Here is a 23,080-nt window from a genome sequence, read left to right on the forward strand (position 1 = left end):
AGTCAGTGATGCCATCCAATCATCTCATCTCCTGTCATCCCCTTCTCCTCCTGCCCTCAATCTTTCCCAGCATCAGGGTCTTTTCCAATGAGTCAATTCTTTGCATCAGGTGGCCAAAGTATTGGAGTTTCAGCTTCAGCATCAGTCTTTCCAATGAATATTCAGGACTGATTTCCTTTAGAATGGACTGGTTTGATCTCCTTGCAGTCCAAGGGACTCTCAAGAGTCTTCTCCAACACCACAGTTCAAAAGCATCAATTCTTTGGTGCTCAGCTTTCTTTATGGTCCAACTCTCACATCCATACATGACTACTGGAAAAACCATAGCTTTGACTAGATGGACCTTTGTTGGTAAAGTAATGTGTCTGCTTTTATATTAAAAAAATTATTAGCTGTCTAGGTTGTCATATTAGCTGTCTAGTTTGGTCATAACTTTTCTTCCAAGGAGTAAGCGTCGTTCTATTTCATGGCAGCAATCACCATCTGCAGTGGTTTTGGAGCCCAAAAAAGTAAAGTCTGTCACTATTTCCATTGTTTCGCCATCTATTTAATAGACATGAAGTGATGGGACCAGATGCCATGATCTTAGTTTTCTGAATGTTGAGCTTTAAGCCAACTTTTTCACTCTCCTCTTTCACTTTCAAAAAGAGGCTTTTTAGTTCTTCTTCACTTTCTGCCATAAGGGTGGTGTCATCTGCATATTTGAGGTTATTGATATTTCTCCTGGCAATCTTGATTCTAGCTTATGCTTCATCCAGCCCAGCTTTTCTCATTATGTACTCTGCATATAAGTTCAATAAGCACAGTGACAATTTAGAGCCTTGATGTACTCCTTTCCCAATTTGGAACCAGTCTGATTTTCCATGTTTAGTTCTAACTGTTGCTTCTTGACCTGCATACAGATTTCTTAGGAGGCAGGTCAGGTGGTCTGGTATTCCCATCTCTTTCAGAATTTTCCATAGTTTGTTGTGATCCACAAGTCAAAGGCTTTGGCATAGTCAATAAAGCAGAAGTAGATGTTTTTCTGGAACTCTCTTGCTTTTTCAATGATCCAGTGGGTGTTGGCAATTTGATCTCTGGTTCCTCTGCCTTTTCTAAATCCAGCTTGAACATCTGGAAGTTCGCAGTTCACGTACTGGTGAAGGCTGGCTTGGAGAATTTTGAGCATTACTTTGCTAGCGTGTGAGATGAGTGCAATTGTGCAGTAGTTTGAGCATTCGTTGGCATTGCCTTTCTTTGGAATTGCAATGAAAACTGACCTTTTCCAGTCCTGTGGCCACTGCTGAGTTTTCCAAATTTGCTGGCATATTGAGTACAACACTTTCACAGCATCATCTTTTAGGATTTGAAATAGGTCAACTGGAATTCCATCACCTCCACTAGCTTTGTTCATAGTGATGCTTCCTAAGGCCCATTTAACTTCACATTCCAGGATGTCTGGCTCTAGGTGAGTGATCACACCATCCTGGTTATCTGGGTCATGAAGACCTTTTTGGTATCATTTTGTGTATTCTTGCCACCTATTCTTAATGTCTTCTGCTTCTGTTAGGTCCATACCATTTTTGTCCTTTATTTTGCCCATATTTTCATGAAATATGCCCTTGGTATCTCTAATTTTCTTGAAGAGATCTAGTCTTTCCCATTTTATTATTTTCCTCTATTTCTTTACATTGATCTCTGAGGAAGGCTTTCTCACCTTTCCTTGCTATTCTTTGGAATTCTGTATTCAAATGGGTATATCTTTTCTTTTCTCCTTTGCCTTTCACCTCTCTTAATTCGTCATAATTATCAGACTGATTGCCTGGTTTTCTACTTATACAAGGATTCTTAACATCTCTAACTCTCATCTGGAAATCAGAGCATGTCATCTTTCCACCTGGAAATTATATTCATGTTATTCTTTGTATTGTTAAGGTGTTTTGTGCTTTTCAAAACTGTCTCTTTTACTGAGCTCTATAATAAGCCAGAATAAGACTGCAAGCTTCCCAAAGGCAGGAATCATCTCTATCTTATTCATCACATAGTACTTACTTGAAATATGCTGGTTGAATGAATGACGCATCCTGGAATAGAAGCCAAGAGTCCTAGTTTCTAGTACTGGCTTGAGTATAGTCTAAGCCAGCACTGTCCAGTAGAAATATTTAGAATGCAAGGCACATACTACTTAAAATTTTCAAAAAAAAAAAAAATTCTAGTGGCCACATTTTTAAATTAAAAAAAAAAGTAAATACATTTTAATATTTTTTACTTAATATATCCTAAATATTGCCTTTCTATCAGGTAATCAATAAAATTATTAAGATATTTCCTCCTTTTATTCACCCAACTCTTTGTAATTTGGAGTCTGTTTTGTAATTACAACACATTTCAATTTGGACTAATCACAGTTTTAAAAAATAGACTGTATTGTTTTAGAGTAGTTTTGGGTTCCCAGCAAAATCAAGCAGTAGGTACAGAGATTCTCATGTAACTGTTACTTCTCCCTCTCCACACACAGCCTCCCCTACTATCAACGTTCCTCAGCAGAGAGGTACATTTGTTAGAACTGATGAACCTACAATGATATATCACTATCATCCAAAGTCCGTAGTCTACATGGAGGTTCACTCTTGGTGTTGTATGTTCTATTGGTTCTGACAAATATGTAATACACCCACCATTATGGTATCATACAGAACGGTTTCACAACCTTAAAAATCCTCTGTGCTCTGCACAGTCATTCCTCCCTCCTTGCTAACCCCTGGCAACCACTGATCCATTTACTATCTCCATAATTTTGCCTTTCCCAGAAAGTCATATGGTTGGAATCATACAGAATGGAGCCTTTTCAGATTGACTTTTTCACTTACTAGTATGCATTTAAGTTTCTTCCACATCTTTTCATGGCTTAATAATTCCCTTTTTTTTTTAGCACTGAATAATTTTTCATTATCTGGACATAACAGTTTATTTATCCATTTACCTAATGAAGGACATATTGGTTTCTTTCACATTTGGGCAATTATGAATAAAGCTGATACAAACATTTGTACAGGTTTTTGTGTGTACACAAGCTTTCAACTCCTTTGAAAGAAGCACAATTGCTAGATAATATGGTCTTCTTTTGAAAGAAACAACCAAACTGTCTTTCCAAAGTGTCTATACCATTTTTCATTCCCACCAGTAATGAATGAGAACTCCTGTTGCTCCGCATCGTAGTCAGCATTTGGTGTCAGGGTTTTGAATTTTAGCCATTTTAATGGGTGTGTGGTGGCATCTCGTAAATGACATATGATGTTAAGCAACTTTTCATATGCTTATTTGTCTCTGTATATCCCTTGGTGAGGTGTCTGATTAAGTCTTTTGCTCATTTTTTGAGCTGTTCATCTCCTTACTGTTGAGTTTTAAGTGTTCTCTATATGTCTTGGATAACAGTAGTAATAGTACTCAATAGTCGTAATGGTTGCTATACTGAATTAGACAGCACAGCTTTCAACAGATTACCCTGGTAACGGAATGCAGCCACTTTAACCTTTGAGATGGGCTATCCAAGAGGAAATACCTAATTGGTGGTTGGATCTAGAAAGTGGGAGCTCAAAAGACAGATCCCAGCAGAATGTAAAGTCTTGAGAGCTCTCAGCAGTTAGACAGCAGCTGTGTGTATGAGTGTATGAGACTACTCCAGGACAGAGTATTATTGCTTGGGATGAGGCTAATTTTCTCTAAGTTCCTATTTATTTATTCATTGTTGGCTGCGCTGGGTCTTTGTCGCTACACTCCAGCTTTCTCTAGTTGCAGCGAGCGGGGGCTACGCTTACTTGTGATGCAAGGGTTCCTCATTGTGATGGTCTCTCTTGACTGGAGCACAGGCTCTAGGGCTGGCGAGCTTCAGTAGCTGTGGCTTGTGGGCCCCAGAGCACAGGCTCGTAGCTGCGGCACACAGGCTTTGTGGCTCCTCAGCATGTGGGGTCTTCCTGGACCAAGGATGGAACCCACGTCCTCGGCCCTGGCAGGCAGTTTCCTCATCACTAGACCACCAGGGAAATCCCAGAGACCACTTTCTGAATAAAGTGCCTGTCAAACGCTTTCACTTGGGGTGATGGGGAATATTCTCAAATTCGAATATCCTCAACTCAACTCCTTATTTCCCCCCTTCCCCAAATCTTTTTATTCATTTACAAACTCACACAAGCTGAAAATTGAGAAGTCAGCCTTAAGTTCTCCTTCAGCTTCTAGTGCTTATCTATGCCCCACTCCTCCTGCTGATTCTATATCCTAAATTGCTCTTGCATCTGTCCCCTATTGTCATCCCCATTTCATCATCCCTCACCTGGATCACTGCCATAGTCCCCCAACTGGCCTCTCTGTCTCCAGTCAGGCCTCGCTCCAATATGTTCTGCACACTGATGTCACAGTGATCATTTAAAAAGTAAATCTGATCATGTCACTCCTGACTGAAATCCTTCAGTGACTCCCCATTACATTCATAATGAAGTCTAACTTCAACATGGCAGACAGGCTTTCATGCTTACCTCTCCAGCTGCGCGCACATGGAACCCTGGACTTCAGCACCACCAAGTGCCTGCCAATTCCCTGGTTCTCTCTCTCCCTCTGTCTCACTCTCTCTCACTCCCTTATTATTGCTCTCACATCTTTACCTTTATACATACGTCTGCACCGAATGCTTGTGTCTCCCTCAGATTTACCTGTTGAAGCCCTAATCCCCAAAGTCGCGGTGTTTGAGAGGTAACGAGAGTTAGATGATGATGTCTGTGCCCTTATAAAAAGAGGAGAGACCGGAGACCTCTCTCTCTCTCCACCTCATCAGGATTCAGTAAGACGGCAGCCATGTGCAAACCCGGAAGACGTTGAATCAGGCAGCACCTTCGTCTTGGACTTCTAACCTCCAGAACCATAGGTGTGGTTTGCTTAAGACACCTAATCAATAACGGTGTTTATGGCAGGCAGATCGACTGAAACATACTTCCCTCTGCCTTCCCTCAAATAAGCCCCGCCTCCCTCTTCCTTTCCCGCCTGGAAAGCTCCAGCCACTTCCGGTGAGACTCAGCCCAGTGTCTCCTGTTACAAGCGCCCGCCCATCCCCGGTTCCCCACGCTGAGCTAGGCCTGCCTCTTCTCTTCTTCCTTCCTACCGCATACATGGTGGCGGACTGTGGTGGAGTCGCTCAGTCGTGTCCGACTCTCTGCGACCCCGTGGACTGTAGTCCACCAGGCTCCTCCGTCCATGGGATTCTCCAGGCAAGAGTACTGGAGCAGGGTGCCATTTCCTTCTCCAGGGGATCTTCCCAACCCAGGGATCGAACCAGGGTCTCCCGCATTGTAGACAGACGCTTTACCGTCTGAGCCACCAGAGAAGTCTTTAAGATTATTTGGTAAGTGCTATATACGCATCTGTCCTACCACCTAGAGTGTGCGCTCCCTGAGGCCAGTGATTCCATCATCTTCGTAGCCCCAGAACCTTGCCCAGCGTTTGGTAGGAAGTTCCTAAGAGCAGCAGACGTGCCAGCCCTGTACCCTGAGAAGGATCCAACAAGGCCATCTCATAAACTTACCCAAAGAACGTTTTCAGGGTTAAACTCATGGATGAAAGCCATTAGTGGCCCCTGAAGTATTGAAGGGGTGAAATATTTAATGTCAAGTGGTAACGGTTAGAATTTTTATGGCTTTGTTATGAATGAATGGCCACATTAGGAAAGTTGAGGGGTTAACACCCGCCATCAAACAAGCCCTTGCAGAGTCTCTTGCCTGTTTCTGTGCACATTTCCACTTCCTGTTGTCTCTTTATCTGCCTCTCCAGAGTGACCTAACACACTTCTAGTGGGTCTCACCCCATTTGGTGAACCCCAAAGTGTGAGGTAAGGCATGCCTTCAGTGATCCTTTGAGTCCACAGTACATTCCCTCCCTGAGGTTTCAGAGACAGAATGTCATATTTTAGTTTGAAACCAGAAAGTTCTCCAGAACAGAGAGAAGCCTTCCTGTGGAGAATCCATCTCAGTCCACCCTGAGCATGAGCGTGGGAGAATCAAAACAGATATTTTGAAGGGACTGGGTAGGGATTTGGCTTTCAGCCAGCATCAAGGGCTTCCCCGGTGCTGGTAAAGAACTCACTTGCTCACGCAGAAAATGCAAAAGACATGGGTTTGATCCCTAGGTCGGGAAGATCCTCTGGAGAAGAGAATGGCTACCCACTCCAGTATTCTTTCCTGGAAAATCCCAAGAACAGAGGAGCCTGGAGGGCTACAGGCCATGAGGAAGCAAAGACTTCGACACGACTGAGCATAGGCATGCATAGCTCAGCAGTGGGTGGAAATGGGCAGACAGAACTCCACCAGACGTGCCCTGCAGTGGGGTTCCATCTCATCAGGGGTTTCCTGGTTGCCACTAGGCAATGACCTCTGCCCAGGGAAGCCTTCCTCTCCCTGAAGTTCCCAGACACCCAGCTCCTTCCATGATAGCCTCACAGGACCAGCGCAGATTCCCTGCTTCACTGTCTGCCTACTGTCCAGAGCAGGAGCCCTGCGCTCTCTATCTGGAGAGGAAACAGGGTGCTGAGAACTTGGGCACCAGCATCAGACAGAACTGAGTTTGAATCCTGGCTCCACCAGTTACTAACTAGCACCCATGGCAAATTATCTGAGCTTTGTGAACCTCGGTTTCCTTGTATCTGTTTCCCGTGGCTGTTGTGACAAACAGCCACCACAAACTTGGTGGCTTGGAACAACATACATTCACTCTCTCACAGTTCTGGAGGGCAGAAGCTGGAAATCAGTGTCTGTAGGCTGAAATCAAGGTGTCAGCAGGCCACGCTCCCTCTGAGGTACCATGGGAAAATTTTCTCCTCTCCTCTTCCAGCCTCTGGTGCTAGGGGAATTTCTTTAAAAAAAAAAAAAATTTTTTTTTTTTTTTTGCTAATTTCTTTAGATTGTTTTTGGCTGTGCTGTCTTCGTTGCTGTGTGAGCTTTTGTCTAGCTGCTGCGAGTGAGGACTACTCTCTGGTGTGGTGCATGGGCTTCACATTGCGATGGCTCCTCTTGTTGCGGATCACAGGCTCTATAGGGCCTGCGGGTTTTGTAGGTGCGGTTCCCGGGCTCCGGAGCACAGCCTCAATAGTTGTGGCCAACCTGGAGATTGAACCCTTGTCTCCTGCACTGGCTGGCAGATTGCTTACCACTGAGCCACTGAGCCAGAGGGCATTTCTTGACTAGTTATCACATCACTCCACTCTGCCACTGCGGTCACATGACCTCCTCCTATTCTGTATGCATCAGCTCTCTCTCTCTACCTTATCCCATGAATAATAATATCTGAAGACAAATATGAGGGCATGTAGGGCTCATCTGATAATGCAGGATAATCTCCCATCTAAACACCCTTAACTTAATCACAACTGCAAAGACCCTTTTTCCAAATAAGAGAATGTTTACAGGTTCCAGGGACTGGGATTTAGCATCTTTGAGGATCACCAATACATTCCTCAATTATTGAAATGTAAATGCTAATTGTTTTCATTTGATTTCCCCCCTGGAAAGCAGGGCTGAGACCAAGGACTCATGCAAGTAGTTATTTGGGGGGAAGCTATCTCAGGAAACAAGAGCAGGAACTAGGAAGAGTGAAACTATGCAGGAGGGAAAATCAGTATAAGCACACATGAGTGAGCTGGTCAGTGCGGCCACTGGGGCTCCGTCTTGCTGGGACCCTCTGAGGAACCGTGTAGACCTCAGAACTGTCCTTTTGAGAGACAGAAGAAGCAGCACTTATCACATGGTAACCCCCTCGTATTCTCATCTCTGAGCTCACATCGGAGTGGCTGAGCAGTTCTACACGTGCAAACCTTGGCAGCTGCACTGAAGCTCCGGGGCAGAAAGTGAGAGGTCAGTGGTGTAGCTCAAAGAAGATTCTGCCCAGGTTATACCTGTAGAAAGCTGGTTGTCATGGCAAACAGCTGGGCTTAAAAAGATGAGTCAAAGGCTTCCCTGGTGGTCCAGTGATTAAAAATCCTCCTGCCAATGCAAGGGACACTGGTTCACTCCCTAGTCTGGGAGGATCCCTCATGCCACAGAGCAACTAAGCTTGTGGGCCACAACTCCTGAGCCCTTGCACGCACTACTTAAGCCCAAGCACCTAGAGCCGGTGATCAGCAACCAGAGAAGCCATCACGTTGAGAAGCCCGTGCACCGTAACAAGGAGTACCCGCTGCTCGCTGCAACTAGAGAAAGCACTTATGCAGCAACGAGGACCCAGCACAGCCAAAAATAAAATAAATAAATCTTAAAAAAAAAAAAAAACATGAGTCAGGAGAGACAAGGTAAGGCGTACAATGGTCCTGTACATTAGAGGTTGTTGGAAGGATTAAATACAGCAATGTGTGTGTCTATCACATGGTAAACACGCAACAAAACCCTCACCACTTTTTTGGTTGGTGCTATTACTGATACCTGTTCTTATATCACTTGCCTAGCATAGTGCCTAACATTTGGGCAACCCTCAATATATTGTTGCTGGCTGGCTAAAAGGAAGGAACAATGGATGGATGAGCAGACAGACAAAAGCAAACACACCAATTCATGTCTTGACAAATATACTTCGGCATCTTCTCAGAAAAGAATCCATAAGTTTCTGTGAATAAATCAGGTAGTCAGATGTGGATGCCTTTGAGGCACCAGGTAAATCTAACAAAACACAGGATTAGCATCCAAGATTAATGCCCTTTTAACCTAACTTGTTCATTTTTTTCTTCTTTCACTATAACCAAAGTTAAAAGAGACTTCCTCAATTCATTCAGAGTTTTTATTGCGTTGGGCAATTTTGAGATTCAGATCTCAGCTATTTCACTCTGGCCTGAGTAAATTAGAGCCCTCGTGGTGTGTTATGCTAGAACAGATTTGACTTTTAATCCTGGAGTGAAATATTTTCTCACGACCCATGTGCACTCCATTCCTGGCCTAATTCGAAGGCACAGGATTACAGGTTAGCCACAGTCTTTGGGGAGAAGATATATACTTCCTTATGTATCATCATCACCACCCCCACCATCATCACTGTCCTAAACAAACACTTCACGCTTCACTAACTGCTTACCAGGAAACACTCGCTGGGCACTAAGAAAAAAGACCATATTCCTGCCCTCAAAGAATTCATGTTTTCTTTGGGGAGATAGTACAGTTACACGAAAAGAAATACTGTTGCTAGGCAAGTCGTCACAAAAGCCTACTGAATGCTCCTAACAAAACTCCTGGGTTTGAGGGCAGGGGAGGGTTTGGGGAGAATTCACAAGTTAATGTAGCTTATCCAGTCTTCCTGAAGGAACCAGAACAAACTCAGGCTTTGAAGAGAGGCAGGACTTGGATACTTTGGAAGCGGACAGGGAGAGGTGATTCAGGCAAGAGGAGCCAGGTTGGATAAGAGATCGTGACTCTTTAGGGAAGCTCAGACCAGGAACTTTCAGGCGGATGAGCCTGCAAACAGGAGAGGAAAGAGGAAAGCACTAGTGCTCTCTATTCATCACAGCTCGAGGAAGAAATGCTGCACCCCGGAGCTGAGGCGACCCACTTCTTTGTGATCGGGTAGCTTGAGTGCCAAGAACAACTTAATCTGAGACTGAGGCTAGTGAGATCACAGTTGGCTAACTTTCCTCTAGCCAGACCATGGTTGGCTGATGCTTTCTGGCAAGAGAGCTAAGAAATAAAGTCCCTCTTCCCCATATGCTTTCCATCTTCCCTGCCTCTACCTGGTTCTGCAATGGAAAGGAAAGACTACCCTCTTGGGTTCACTCATTTATTCACATGTTCATTTAGTAAATATTCACTGAGCATCTACTATATGGGGCTTCCCAGGTGGCTCAGTGGTAAAGAATCTGCCTTCCAATGCAGGAGATGCAGGTTCAATCCCTAGGTCAGGAAGATCCCCTGGAGAAGGAAACAGCAACCCACTCCAATATTCTTGCCTGAGAAATCCCATGGACAGAGGAGCTGGTGGGTTTCAGTCCACGGGGTCTCAGAAGAGTCGGACACAACTAAGCGACTCAATAGCAACAACATCTATTACATGCTTGACTCTGCTGGGCGCTGGGGAGTCGGTAGTGAGCAAAAGCAGCCATAGGCCTTTCTCCTGTGGAGCTAGAAGTCTTGTGATGTAGACAGTTGTTAATTAAATAATCACTCCCAATAAAGACAAAAATCACAACTCAGTAAATTTAGAGTTTCAAGATGTATCATATGAGGGTTACTTAGTCAGAGAGATCAGGGGAGACCTGAGGAAGTGACAACCAAGTTGAGACCTGAAGGGCAGTAGGATGAGTTAGGGTTAACCAGGTCAAAACATGGGGCAAGATCATTCCAGGCAGAAGGAACAGCCCATACACCGACCCTGTGGTGGCAGAGAATGCACCACGTTTAAGGAATCAAGAGCAGGTCAGTGAGATGGGGGTTGGGAGACCAAGGAGAGCAGATGATGTCGGAGAGGCAGACAGGACCTGAAGGGCAAGGACTTGTGGTCCATGACCTGGATTCTGGATTCTGGTCTTTAGCCTAAGAGTGATGGGGAGCCATCAGAAACCCAAGTCGTGCTGTCCCTAAGGAGCAACAAGAGTTGGCTACCAGACTAGCGTGGAGGTAGGATAAGTTTTGCTAGTGCTATCAAGCTCAAGTATCAGGCCTGGTGATAGAACAATATAAATGTTTTCCCACAACTTCCTTGGTGGTCCAGTGGTAAAGAATCTGCCCTGCAATGCAGAGGGTACAGGTTTGATCCCTGGTCAGGGAACCGAGATCCCACATGCTGCAGAGCAGCTAGACCCAAGTGCTGCAACTAGAAATTCCGTAAGTGGCAACAAAAGATCCCACGGGCCTCAACTAAGACCCAACGCAGTCTAATTAATTATTTTTTTAAATTCACATAAAATGGAATTTTTTTTAAAAAATGCTTTTCCAAATTAGTTAGGCAAGACCACATGGGTGCTGTAACAGAGACCCAGAATAAGAGTGACCTCAGTTTACATCTTTCTCTGGGGTTGGCAAGATGGCTTCATAAGTCAGGGGTCAGGTCCCCTCCATTATGTTTCTCTCCTTCCCAGGTCCCAGATGGCCCACCACCACCACCGTGTTGGCACTCTAGCCAGCAGGCAAGGACGAAAGAGGGCAGAGAAAGGGATGACCGTTCCTTCTAACGGCATAACCTAGTGATTGCACCCACTATTTCTGCTCATATCCAATGGACCAGAATGATTTTCTTGGCCTCTCCTAGCCACAAGCGAAGCTGGGAAACCTGACCTTTCTCCTAAGCATCTCTGTACCTGCAGCTGAAATTCTACAGCTCTCCTATAGAATGGAGAACGAATATTGGTGGAAAGTTGGCAGTCTCTGCCACGGGCCCTTGACTGCCTAGACCAGGACAACTAATGCAGAGGCACACTTATTCAATGAGCACTGTATGCCATGCACCACACCAGGGGAAGAGGTAATAAAGACGAATGCGATACAATAACTCCCTTGCCCCACAGTCTAAGGCAGTGGCTCCATGTGAGAGTCCCTGGGGAGGATTAAATCCCTCAGCCCTCAGGTCTCCCCACTCACAATTAAATCAGAATCTCTGAGGGTAAGACTCCCCAGAGACTTCCAGTGTGCTGCCAAGGCTGACCAACACTGGTTTAGTTGAACAAAGACAATGGGTTGAAAATGGGTTGACTAAGCTCCAGCACAAGGCATTATACGCAGAATGGTACGAACCTCTATAGAGACATAGGGAAGCTTGTGACTACTTAAACAGACAAAGGGTCATCAGGAGACTCGTGAGCAGTCTTAGATCAGTGGCAGCTTGTGAGCACAGCTGGGGAGGCCATTCCAGGTAGCGTAAAGAGTATACACCAAAGTGTGGAACCGTGAACCATTTTTGGAATTCTAAAACAAGGAGAAATATTTCTCCTAAATTACCCTAGGTGCTAACATATGTAGCCATGGATCAGTCCGAGCTCTGCTCGTAGGACTTGAAAGCAAATTCTGGTCTGCAAGTGACTAAATGTTTAATATTTTATACTTATTCTCCGACTACTGTGTATAAGCACTTGGCCTTGTAGATTCCTGGGGGTACCGTGAGTGCACCTGAGCCATGGGATGATGAGGTGGAGTGTCTTCTGAAGGGCACCGACTGAATAGAGTGGAGGTCAAGAGAACACCCCGCTGTGCCCAGCTTTAACTGTTTGGTTGCTGAAATATGGAAAGGTGGGACAGGAGCCCCAAGGTTTGGGCTGAAAAGGCCGGATCAGCAGAGATGCACTGTACAGGCTCAGATGTTTCGGCCAAGGCTACGACCTTACAGTTTCGTGTGACTTTATGTTAACCCTGGGCAAGGTGCCCACGGAGCATGAGGAAGACAGCGATCATCCCACGACATGCAGGATGTGTGACGCTGACGGGAGCGAGGCCACTAACCAAGTAGAGATAAGGCGAAGGACCAGGGTGGCCAGATGGGACAGAGTATTAGAGGAGTGATGGAAGGAGTGCAGATGAGGGAACGGAGGGTGAGAGTAATGGAAGAAAGGAAGATTTTGAGAAAGTCTGGTGGCGGGGGTGGGGGGGCAGAAATAGAGGCTTATGAATACTGTAGCCTGAAGCTCCAGGCCTCATAACATTCATGTCGGACATGTCACTGAAGATGTTTTTCTGGAGCCCCTTCGGGCTTTCTGGTCTTTGACCCAGGCTGAAGTTCTGCAAAATGACAAGAAGCAGAGTTCCGGTATGGCTGGAGTTTTCCAGCTCACTCCCTGATTACTCAGAGCGGAGAGGAGCAAATCAAGAACTGTGCCACACACAGCTATCACCATGGACGCTCCCCACTGGCCCAGGAGAGGACGGTCCTGGGAAGAGCTGTCCCAGGCTTGGCTGTGGCCCCTCATCCAAAATGAGAAGTGGACAAAAGGAGGCCATTGTGCGTCCAATCAACTTCCAATTATCCAGGGGCAGCTTCTCCACTCAGTGGGTCCCCCCTACTCCCTTTGAGTTCCCTCCAGCTGTCTGCCCTTTGACCGTTTTCCTGCCCATCAGAGCCACAGTCAGAGGGTGGGCAGGTGGAGGAAGGGCGAGGAAGTAAAATTCAGATCAGTCATTTCATAGCTGTCCCTTAGACACTCTTGCAAAAGGGGGAGAGTCATTGGTTAAACCAACATTCAGTCTATTTGGGGTTTTAATTTATCAGAGCTCTGTCTCATCCTTCATTAGCATGGATAATTGGTAATTGGTTAAGTGATATTTATTCAATCTGTGGCGCCTCTGCTACTGTATCTGCCTTGTTTCATTTAAAAAATCGTCTGCATTAGTAAAAGCTCTATTGAAATGATTTTCTTAATGCACTTAGAGCTCTGCTATTTTAGCATAAAACCTACATCTGCATTCCCTATGTGGGAGAGGGGGGAATTTGGAAGTGCTTGGAGTAACCACAGATATTGGTAGGGTAGGGGTCATATCCATTGGAATATTTAAGTAAATGCTTTAAAGTTACACTTATCTCACTTTCAAATACAAACAATCCAAATCTGAAAGCGATTTGCATGGGTGTTTTTAAAACTCTCCCCCAAGTTTTTTATATCATCAAGGTGAAGACAGCAGATTTCTGAGTGGCCTCCTATCACAGCCCCCTCACATTGGACATCTTCATTTACTCACCTGCATGGAACAAAGGTTGTTCTTTGCCTAATTGCTGTTTAAAAAGTTGAATGAAAAAAAAAAAAAGTTGAATGAACTCATGTCTGCACAGAAAAAATATTAAGTCTGGAGGCAGCATATGGGTTTAATGTAGCATTTAAAATGAAATCATAACTAGGAGAACTCAGGCAGGGTAGGTGACTCAGCTTTATTACTCGGCTACACTATGAGGGGAGCAGAATTTACATTCTAGGATTAGAAATTAAGTTTCCATCATGGTTTTTTGGTACTTTATTATGGATAGCCCATATCGTTTTGGGGTTTTTTATATATATAAAGAATAGGGCCAGCCACCACTAGCCATGAGTTAGGCTGTGACATAGACAGGTTATGTGCTCTGGCTTTGGATTCAGAATAGAGCAGGCTGGATTTGAACAGGCCTGAGGAGTCTGCCTTCTGAGGGGCAGGGTGATTTCTGCAGGAGCCCTGACCTATTCTGAGAAGCTCTAGGCTTGACCCCTAACTTTGTTACTTAGCTGTCAGTAACCATCTCTACACCTCCTTTTCATCTTCTAATGTATGGCAATGATAATGGCAGCTACCTCCCAATATCTGGGGAAGGAGTAAATGCATGAGAGTGGTTGTCGTGTTGCTTGGCCCATGATACTCACTCAATAAACATTCAGGGGCTTCCCTGGTGGCTCAGTGGTAAAGAATTCACCTGCCGATGCAGGAGACTCGGGTTTGATTCCTGATCCTTGAAGATCCCACATTCCGGGGAGCAGCGAAGCTGGTGTGCCACGGTTACTGAGCGTGTGCTCTAGAGACCATGCCCCGCAACAAGAGAGGCCGTCGCAACGAGAAGCCTTCGCACAGCAGCTAGAGGATAACCCTTGCCCTCCGCAACTCAAGAAAAGCCCATGCAGCACAGCTGAAAATGAATATATAAAATTTTAAAAAATAAGCAAGGTTCGATATATTCAAGACTTACATTTATAGCAGAGTCTTGGCACCCTGAAGCTCACCAGTAGTTGTATAAAGAAAGTATGTGAGAAGTCACCAAAAAAAACTGTGAGAAGAAAGGATTTCAATTGTATAAAACAACCTCCTCCAAGATGAGATACTTACTTATCCATTCATTATTTAGTAAATACAGTTAGATCACGAGCCTCACGGCGTCATTTTTACCTTCAAGCAGAGACATGTCCTGGGTTAAGTTAGTGTGAAGAAGTATATTCCCTTTATAGACAGATTTTGGGGGAGGGGTCCTGAAATGGTCTGTCAAAACCGTAAAATCTTCCCATTTCTCAGCAACAACAGCCTACTAGATGTAGCCAAAAATGCAGACCGTCTGGTAATAGGCCTGAAGAGACATTTTCATGGTCTCTCACAATGTATGGAACTGCTGCCTTCTGCTTGGGCTTTTCAGGAAACATTTGGATTGCTTTAGATGTCTTACCATGCTAATTAAATAAAATATGGCTAATTAAATGTCATAAAGCATGATGTTAACTTGTTAATGTCAGGGGAGATCTTTAAAAACAACTATCAAGATGGGCAAATTTGTCAACATTTTGAGTTAATTTTCGGAGGTAAGTAAGCAAATTTTATTTAAGAAATGTGAAAACTGTGCGGCGATGCGATTAAGGCATCCTATATTTTGTGCCTGATTAGACTGTGGCTTATACAGGGGGCTGGAGAATCTCTTCTGAACAGTTAACTACCCATTTTTTCAATTAAACATAATGTTATGTTAACATCCTTAAAGAGGTAAATGATGGCACAGTAAATCCGATTAGAACACATACTTACCACTGGATTCTCCTGCAATTTTCCGAAGGCTGATTGCATTTTACGTCTCTCCTGCCCCTGCTGGAGCGGCTCTAGCGAGAGTTGCCGCCCCCCGCCGCCTGGTGCCTGCGTCTTTCCGCGGTGACCTTTGCTGGAAGAGCGGGTGCAGACATCACAAACCCTCACGTCAATTTGCCACAATTGGATGTGGCATCTCGCAGCTAATTTGATTTGGGGAGAAACGCACCTGGCTCTGTTTTTTCCCTATAGAATGTGGAGGCAATGCTGAATCCTCCCAGAGGCCGTCTACCCCGGGAGCCCATGTGTTTTCCAAGGTCTAAGCTGTTTGTCTTCATCTCCCCAAATCCAACCCGTTACAAAAGGAAAGGAGCTGAATGATTTAATGCAAAAATAAATTAGATTGGAGTCAGGGAAGGAGAATGAAAACAAAGTGAACTGAAAAAAAATGCAACTGTTGATCTAACTTCCAGACTTCTTTGCTTCAAAAAAAAAAAAAAAAAGCCAACCCTTTTCCTTTGGCTATTCAAGTCTATGTTACTTCCCCTTGCTTTTATCACATTGATTAAACACAATTTCCACCCTATCAGAATTCTGCAGCACTGCTAGTCTGTCAAGTTCATACTATGCAAAAGACATGCAAACATACAAATATAGTTGGATGGTGTTTTTTTTAAAGTTTCAAACCGATATGGGGTTGTGGAAAATAGATAAAATGGTAATGTGCTTAATATATTATTGATGAATTGAAATAGATCAAAGGGCTGCTTGTTGAAGAAAAAACACAAGTCCTGGGCCCTTTATTCAGTGACCTACATTTTATCTCAATTATACTCCAGATGTTGAAAAACAAAATAATCAACAACAACAAAACCTACCTTGTAAATATGATTTACACTGAGTAGGCGAAGATGCGCTGAAGGTAAGGGAAAGAAAAAGGACTACTGAATATTTGCACATTAGGTTTAACTTGTATGGGAAGAGGGGGTAGTTTCCTGGAGAGGTAAATGAATGTTAATGTTATAGCTCTCTCCTAGGGCAGCTCACATCATATGGATGCCATATTACCTTATGAAGACATATACCATAGCTCATGTGAAACAGGGGTGGGGGTATTCTTTTGGAGAAAAGAAATCTGAATGAGTCTACATTGGGTCAAAGGTTAAATTGAGGCAGTTTTACACATGATTCCAGTTTGGAGGAACCAACTCAACACAATATATGTGTGTTTGAAGTAAAGATGGGTGAGAATTTGAATAATTTTTGTCAACGAAAGGAAGACAGCTATTGAAAACTCTAAGAAGCAAGAGGGCAAGGACCGTTCTGATTTTGCTGCTTACCCCTATCTCTGGTGCCAAGTCTGTAGTTAATATTCATGAATATTTATTAAATGAGTACCTGAAGCTTTAGGACTTCAACACAGTTTCCTTCTTCATAGATAGACCAAGGCTAAATATGTCTGACCTGTCAGGAGATAACTAAAGGATTTATGTGCTTAGCTGAATGTTTGAAAAATTTTACTTTAAAGATGGAGAGTGTATGGTTATTGTGATCACAATTCCCTCCTATACTTTCATATCTGTTTCCCCTGTGTCTTAAAAATAGAAGACTTCACAGGAACATTCATAGTTGAAAAGATAAAGGACAACTCATTTCAGGCTGGTGAGAGTGAGGGATGATGTCATTTCTAACCAAAGATGGATGCAGGGAAGAGCCGGGAGCAGGAAGCAAAATCAAAGCAAGTTACCAGAACTCTGACTCCCACCGTCACCAAGGCCTTTTCAGTGCAGCTTCATTCTTTCCTCTGAACTTTCGTGAATTTGCAGATCATTAAACAGCTCCATTTTCAAAAAACAGGAAGATATTCTAACACAAACACCATTATTTTGTATAATTTTCCATTCGGGTTTATTGGAGCTACAACTCATCTCCATGAGATCCAGTAACCCGGAGAAGGGAATATACCAAGACGTTGTTTTAACATTTCAGAGTCTACCACAGAGTAGGACTCAATAAACACAGGAATGAATAAAGAATCAGTGAATGAATGAATGAATACAGAAACTAGCAGCTATGAGTCAGGAGAGGTTGACTGCCAACAACTGATATCAAACAAGCAAAATTACGATGGCTTAACCAAGAAAACATTGATTTCACCCTCATGTTAAAGAATTCCACAGTCAAATGTTATCAGGTTGTTACAGATGGCAGTTCTGTGATGTCTTCAGAGACACAGGCTCCTGTCTTTCTGAAGCTATGCACAGAGTGTGGCTCGTACCTTCACAATTTAGGATGGCTGCTAGAGTTGCCACCATCACATCCAAACTAAAGTCTAGAAGATAAGAAGGTAGAAGGACAAAAAGGGAGCTCCCTATAAGATGGGACTGCTTCTGTTTAGCAGCTTGGAAACTTATCATCTAAAATGCAGTCATAAAGCTATACCAATCTGCAAGAGAGACTTGGAAATTGAGGCTTTTTTCTACCCCTGGAATTCAAGTTCTAGCACTAAGGAAATGAGGGTGAGTGGATATCAGTTTAGGCAATAGCAATATCTGACACATTAGCATACATTCTGCAATAGAGGTGGTAAAAGGAAATGAATTGATCCTTTCATCTAGCCTCAATATACCAGTCTGGAGTAGAAGAGGAAGCGGCAAATGGTTTCCTTAAGCACAAACGTCAAAGGCATCAAATAAAAACACAGGCTGTGTGCCAGACACTGTTCTAAATTCTTTACCCTTATTAACTTTGTAATCTTCACAACAACCCTATCTGGAAGGTACTTTTATTACCATTATGATACAGATAAAACTTGAAGGCACAGAAGATTAAATGGTTTTCCTAGGGTCACACAGCAAATGTGTGACAGAGGCAGGATCAAACCCAGGCAGTCTGACTCTTAATCTACTGGTGAAAAGCTGCCAAATAAAGACAGAACAGTTTAACATAAAGCTAGAGACCAAATTCTCAGATTTTCACTAAAAACAACATCTTAAAAGCACTGTTCTTTGGATCATATAACTTGGCAGTCCCTATGCTAGAAGTGTCTTGTGTTGAGACAGCTCTCCACAAGTTCTTGCATTTTTGCAAGTCCTATTGAGGCATTGGCTGCCTTTGGTCTGAATTACCATTTCAAGGATGTTTGTGTAGCCAATAGCCTTGGAAGATCTAGTGTCTTCCTCCAGAGCTTAGGTTTTCTTACAGGCATGGAAGATAGACATATACCTCCTTCTGGAGCAAAGGACATGCATACTTACTGCCCTTTTTTTTTTTTTTTTTTTTTACTTACTGCCCATTATAAAAGATTTGGATTCTCTAAACTCAGGGTCCTTCTACTATAATGCAGTCCACTATGGGTGCAGGTGTGATGTGATCCTTCTTGTATCACCTTATGGAAATTGGGGCTCAAGCAACCAACATAAAATGCTTAAACTCGTCTGTTCTATAGCTTTGAGTTATAAACCATGCTTCATCTCTGACCCAGTAGCCTCATCCATGGGGCTCTACCAGCATCCCAGAAACTGTGGCAAGCCAACTTGTTAGCTTGCAAGTAGAATAAAAATCTCAGGCCCTTCACAGCTCTTGACACGGATGGGAACAGATGCCATATGCCATATATGGTAAGCCCTAATAAAAGTGCCATAACATAGACCCAGAGGATCTAACCCCTAGGCTAACAAATTGACTCATATGCATGTGGGGACAATCATAGCTGAAATCTGTAGGACAGGCTGGAAATATAGGTGAGAGTTAATGCAGCAACCTTGGGGTCGCATTTCCGGCACTGGAAATGCAGGCAGTGTTTTTATGTTGCAGTCTTAAGGAGATTTCCTTCTGCTTCAATAAACCCCAGTCTTGGCTCTTTGAAGCAAAAGTAACTTAGAAGACATATTCCTCTAGTAGTAGAAGAATTGCCCAATTGGAATTTGTTGGATCTAATAAAAGTGGTCCTTTGTAAAGGAAGGCCATTTTTTCCATTTGATCTTTCATTGGTACCATTATTATTATTATTATTTTTCCCATTTATTTTTATTAGTTGGAGGCTAATTACTTTACAATATTGTAGTGGTTTTTGCCATACATTGACATGAATCAGCCATGGATTATTATTATTAATTGATATAGTCTTAGTGCCAACTACAGAGACTAAAAAACGTAATTGTACTTTGAATGACTGAATAAGTGGGATTTATTATTACAAATGCTTAGAATATGAGTTTACAGTTATAATCATTATTTTTAAGCACAAATGAAGTAAGGTAAACAGCTGTTAATTCAATTTAATGTATTAATAGTTACATTTTAATTTGTTATAACCAGATTTACAAACAACTTTACACTGTATTTTATACATTAATAAATGCTCTCATTAATTTAAAAAAAAGAAAAGAAGAAAGAAAGTAACCTCTTAAGGTCTTCAACTGATTGTATGAAGCCCACCCACATTATGAGGGTAATCTGCTTCCCTGAAAGTGTACTGATTTAAATATTACATCTAAAAAACCACAACCGCAACAAACCTTCACAACAACATCTAGCCTGGTATTTGACCAACCAGAGAGGCACCAGAGCCTGGCCAAGTTAACACATGGAATCGTCACAGCATCTGGGCTCTGAAGCTCGGCACGGGAATGGTTGCGGCCTCAGTTGTGGCTCCTCTCAGTTCAACTTCTCCTTCCGCCCGATTCTACTCCCCTCACTCTCTCACCCCAACTGTTCCCAAGAGCACCCTCCCATAACCTCCTGCCCATGCAGGTCCTTCTCTGAGTCTGTTTTCCCAGAATCTTGCCGTAAGACGAAGCTACTATAACCAACGAATCATGCTACTCAGAATTATTACCAAGTGTAAGTTAGCAACTAACTCCCAAAGGTTTTGGAATTGGCCGCTTTTTAAAATATTTGAAATCACAGTCTGTTGTTTTTGAGAGAGATGAGCCACTTGACTACAAGAACAAAGCAACTGGTCAGTTAAACAGAAAGCAAATTATGGTTTAAAAAAATCCCTCAAAAGCCCCTCACTCACTTGTTTTCTGTTCGTCTGCTTTTATGTCTAAGCAGGAACCACTCAGAGTTTCAGAGCCGCAGGCTGTTGGTCTATTACTCTTATCCAGGCACATGTTTTGGGAGTGCGCGCCCACAGACATTCAGCAGATGGTCTTGGGCTGGACATCTGGAAGTCTCATCAGATTAGGGGGCACAAATTTGTGATAATAGGTTTAATTCAGTTTTTGCTCAACATTTTTTGGCTGGTTTAAAGACCCTGGGGTCAGTATGTAACTTGGCAAGAGTTTTACAAAAATTGTTCTGAATTTACCATCAATGGGCCGATCTTATACAATATTTTGTTTGTGCAACTCAGACCAGCTGGGTAAAAGCTAATGAAAGGAATGCAATTATAGGGGGGTGAGAGGTACATGTAAGCCTTATTAATGCATTAGTCATTCTCTGTGTACCCCTGACCATCCCACATGTGCGGCTGCATAATGAGGGCAAGATAACCTTGGGGGAGCATGGCCATCTTTATTTTCTGATTCTAAAATCTAGAATGGATGCTTTATTTGGACAATTAAGGGCAATACAATAATCATTGTAACTACATCATTTTGTATTTTTATCAGAATAGTCTGAAATAAACCTTAAGAACAAAATGTAATTGAAGATTAGTCCTAATACAATACAAATAATATATGGAAGAAGAGCTTCCTCTACTTACCTTCAAAAATAGTATAAACTGAATATTTTCATGTAAGTGACAACTTTTTTTCTTAATTATCTCATAGCATCTAACAACCAATTTTCACTTAAAAAAAAATGAAATGGATGGGTAGATGGATTTATTTTTCTTGTTTTTTTAAAAGCTAAAGTGAGAATTAAACCAAACAGGAAAAAGCTAAAAACTCATTAAGAAAGTGATCAACAGACATAGAGAACAGGCTTGTGATTGCCAGGGGCAGGTGGGATGGAGGAGGGATGGATTGGGAGTTTGGGATTAGCAGATGCAAACTATTATATGCAGAATAGATAACAACAAGGTCCTACTTGTTATTGAACTATATTCAATATCTTGTGATAAACCATAATGGAAAAGAGTATTTTTTAAAAAGTGATCAAAGGCCATAACATGTTGCTAAGAAGAAAGAAAAACTGATGGCAAATAAAGTACGGAAGGAAGGTCACGCTCAAAATTAATTAGGGAAACCAAATGACAATGAGAAATCATTCCACAGTCTTCAAATGGGCAAAGATTTAAATAGCAGCAGTTCCAAAGACTGGCAAGAACCTTCAAACACTTATGGTGGGGCTGTAACTGGTATAATCACCTGGAAGAGCCATTTGCTATTCCTAGTTAGAAAAAAGTTACACTTAGCCTATGACTCAATAATCCCATGTTCAGGTTTACATGCTGCAGAGGGATACAAGTTCACAAATGTTCATTGTTGCATTGTTAGAAATAGTAAAAACAAAACAAAATTGTAAGCAACCTAAATGTCCATCAATGGAAGAATGGCTAAATATGTTGCCTCATATGTCTACAAGGGATTACTACACAGAAGTCAAAATGAATAAATTAGAGTGACATCTATCAACACGGATAAATCTAAGAACAACAACCACCAAAATAAGCAAGTCTGAGGAAAAAAAGTTTAGATGTTTATTGATACAAAATATAGAGAGAAATTATTAAAATGCACATAGAAGTGATGAGCGCTGAAATAATTATTGTGGTTAACTCTAAGGAGGAAAGTAGGAAAATGGGATTGGGGAGAGGATTCAGGATGGCTTAAATTTTCTATAATATTTATATTGGTATGGGAAGAGAAAAATCTGAAGAAAATAAGGCAATTTTTAAAACTGTGTTCTTTTTACAATTTTCTATTTTTTTAAGAATGTTTAAAATATGTAGCAATTTTAATGCAGTGTTTAAAATAAAAGAATCAACTTTTTTCTATTGTAGCTTATTATAAGATATTGAATGTTGATATTGAGTATAGTTCCCTGTGGTACACAGTAGGATATTGTTGTTTATCTATTTTATATATAGTATTAATAGCTTATATCTGCTAATCCTGAGCTCGTAATTTACCACCTCGCCTTCAGCCCCAGCTTTTTTCCTTTGGGAACCCTAAGTTTGTTTTCTATGTCTGCTTCCGTTTTGTAAGTTAAACTCTTTGGTATCACTTCTTCAGATTCCACATATAAATAATATCATATGATGTTTGGCTTTCTCTGTCTGACTGACTTCACTTAGTGTGATAACCTCTAGATCCATTGATGCTGCAAATGGCATTATTACCTCTTACTATGGCTGAGTCCATCACGTATATGTACCCATCTTTTTTAGACAGTTGTCTGTTAATGGACACAGGTTCCTTCCATGTCTTGGTGACTGTAAATGGTGCTGCTGAGTTTTGGGGTGCATGTATCTTTTCAAGTTAGAGTTTTTCTCTAGATACATGCCCAGGAGTGAAAATAGAGCTGCCATATGACCCAGCAATCCCACTGCTGGGCATACACACCGAGGAAACCAGATCTGAAAGAGACACGTGCACCCCCATGTTCATCGCAGCACTGTTTAGAATAGCCAGGACATGGAAGCAACCTAGATGCCCATCAGCAGATGAATGGATAAGGAAGCT

General features: G+C 42.5%; 1 long non-coding RNA gene across 1 annotated transcript in view; it reads left to right on the top strand.

The window, feature by feature from the left end:
- Positions 1 to 1,012: 1,012 nt before the first annotated feature.
- Positions 1,013 to 23,080, top strand: part of LOC122673191 — a 31,469-nt gene continuing 9,401 nt past the window's right edge. The window contains exons 1-2 of the long non-coding RNA XR_006334635.1: positions 1,013 to 1,054; positions 14,018 to 14,021. This is a non-coding gene — a long non-coding RNA (uncharacterized LOC122673191). The remainder of the gene's footprint in view (positions 1,055 to 14,017; positions 14,022 to 23,080) is intronic.

Source organism: Cervus elaphus, chromosome 17, assembly GCF_910594005.1.
Source record: "Cervus elaphus chromosome 17, mCerEla1.1, whole genome shotgun sequence".
Classification (NCBI taxonomy): domain Eukaryota; kingdom Metazoa; phylum Chordata; class Mammalia; order Artiodactyla; family Cervidae; genus Cervus; species Cervus elaphus.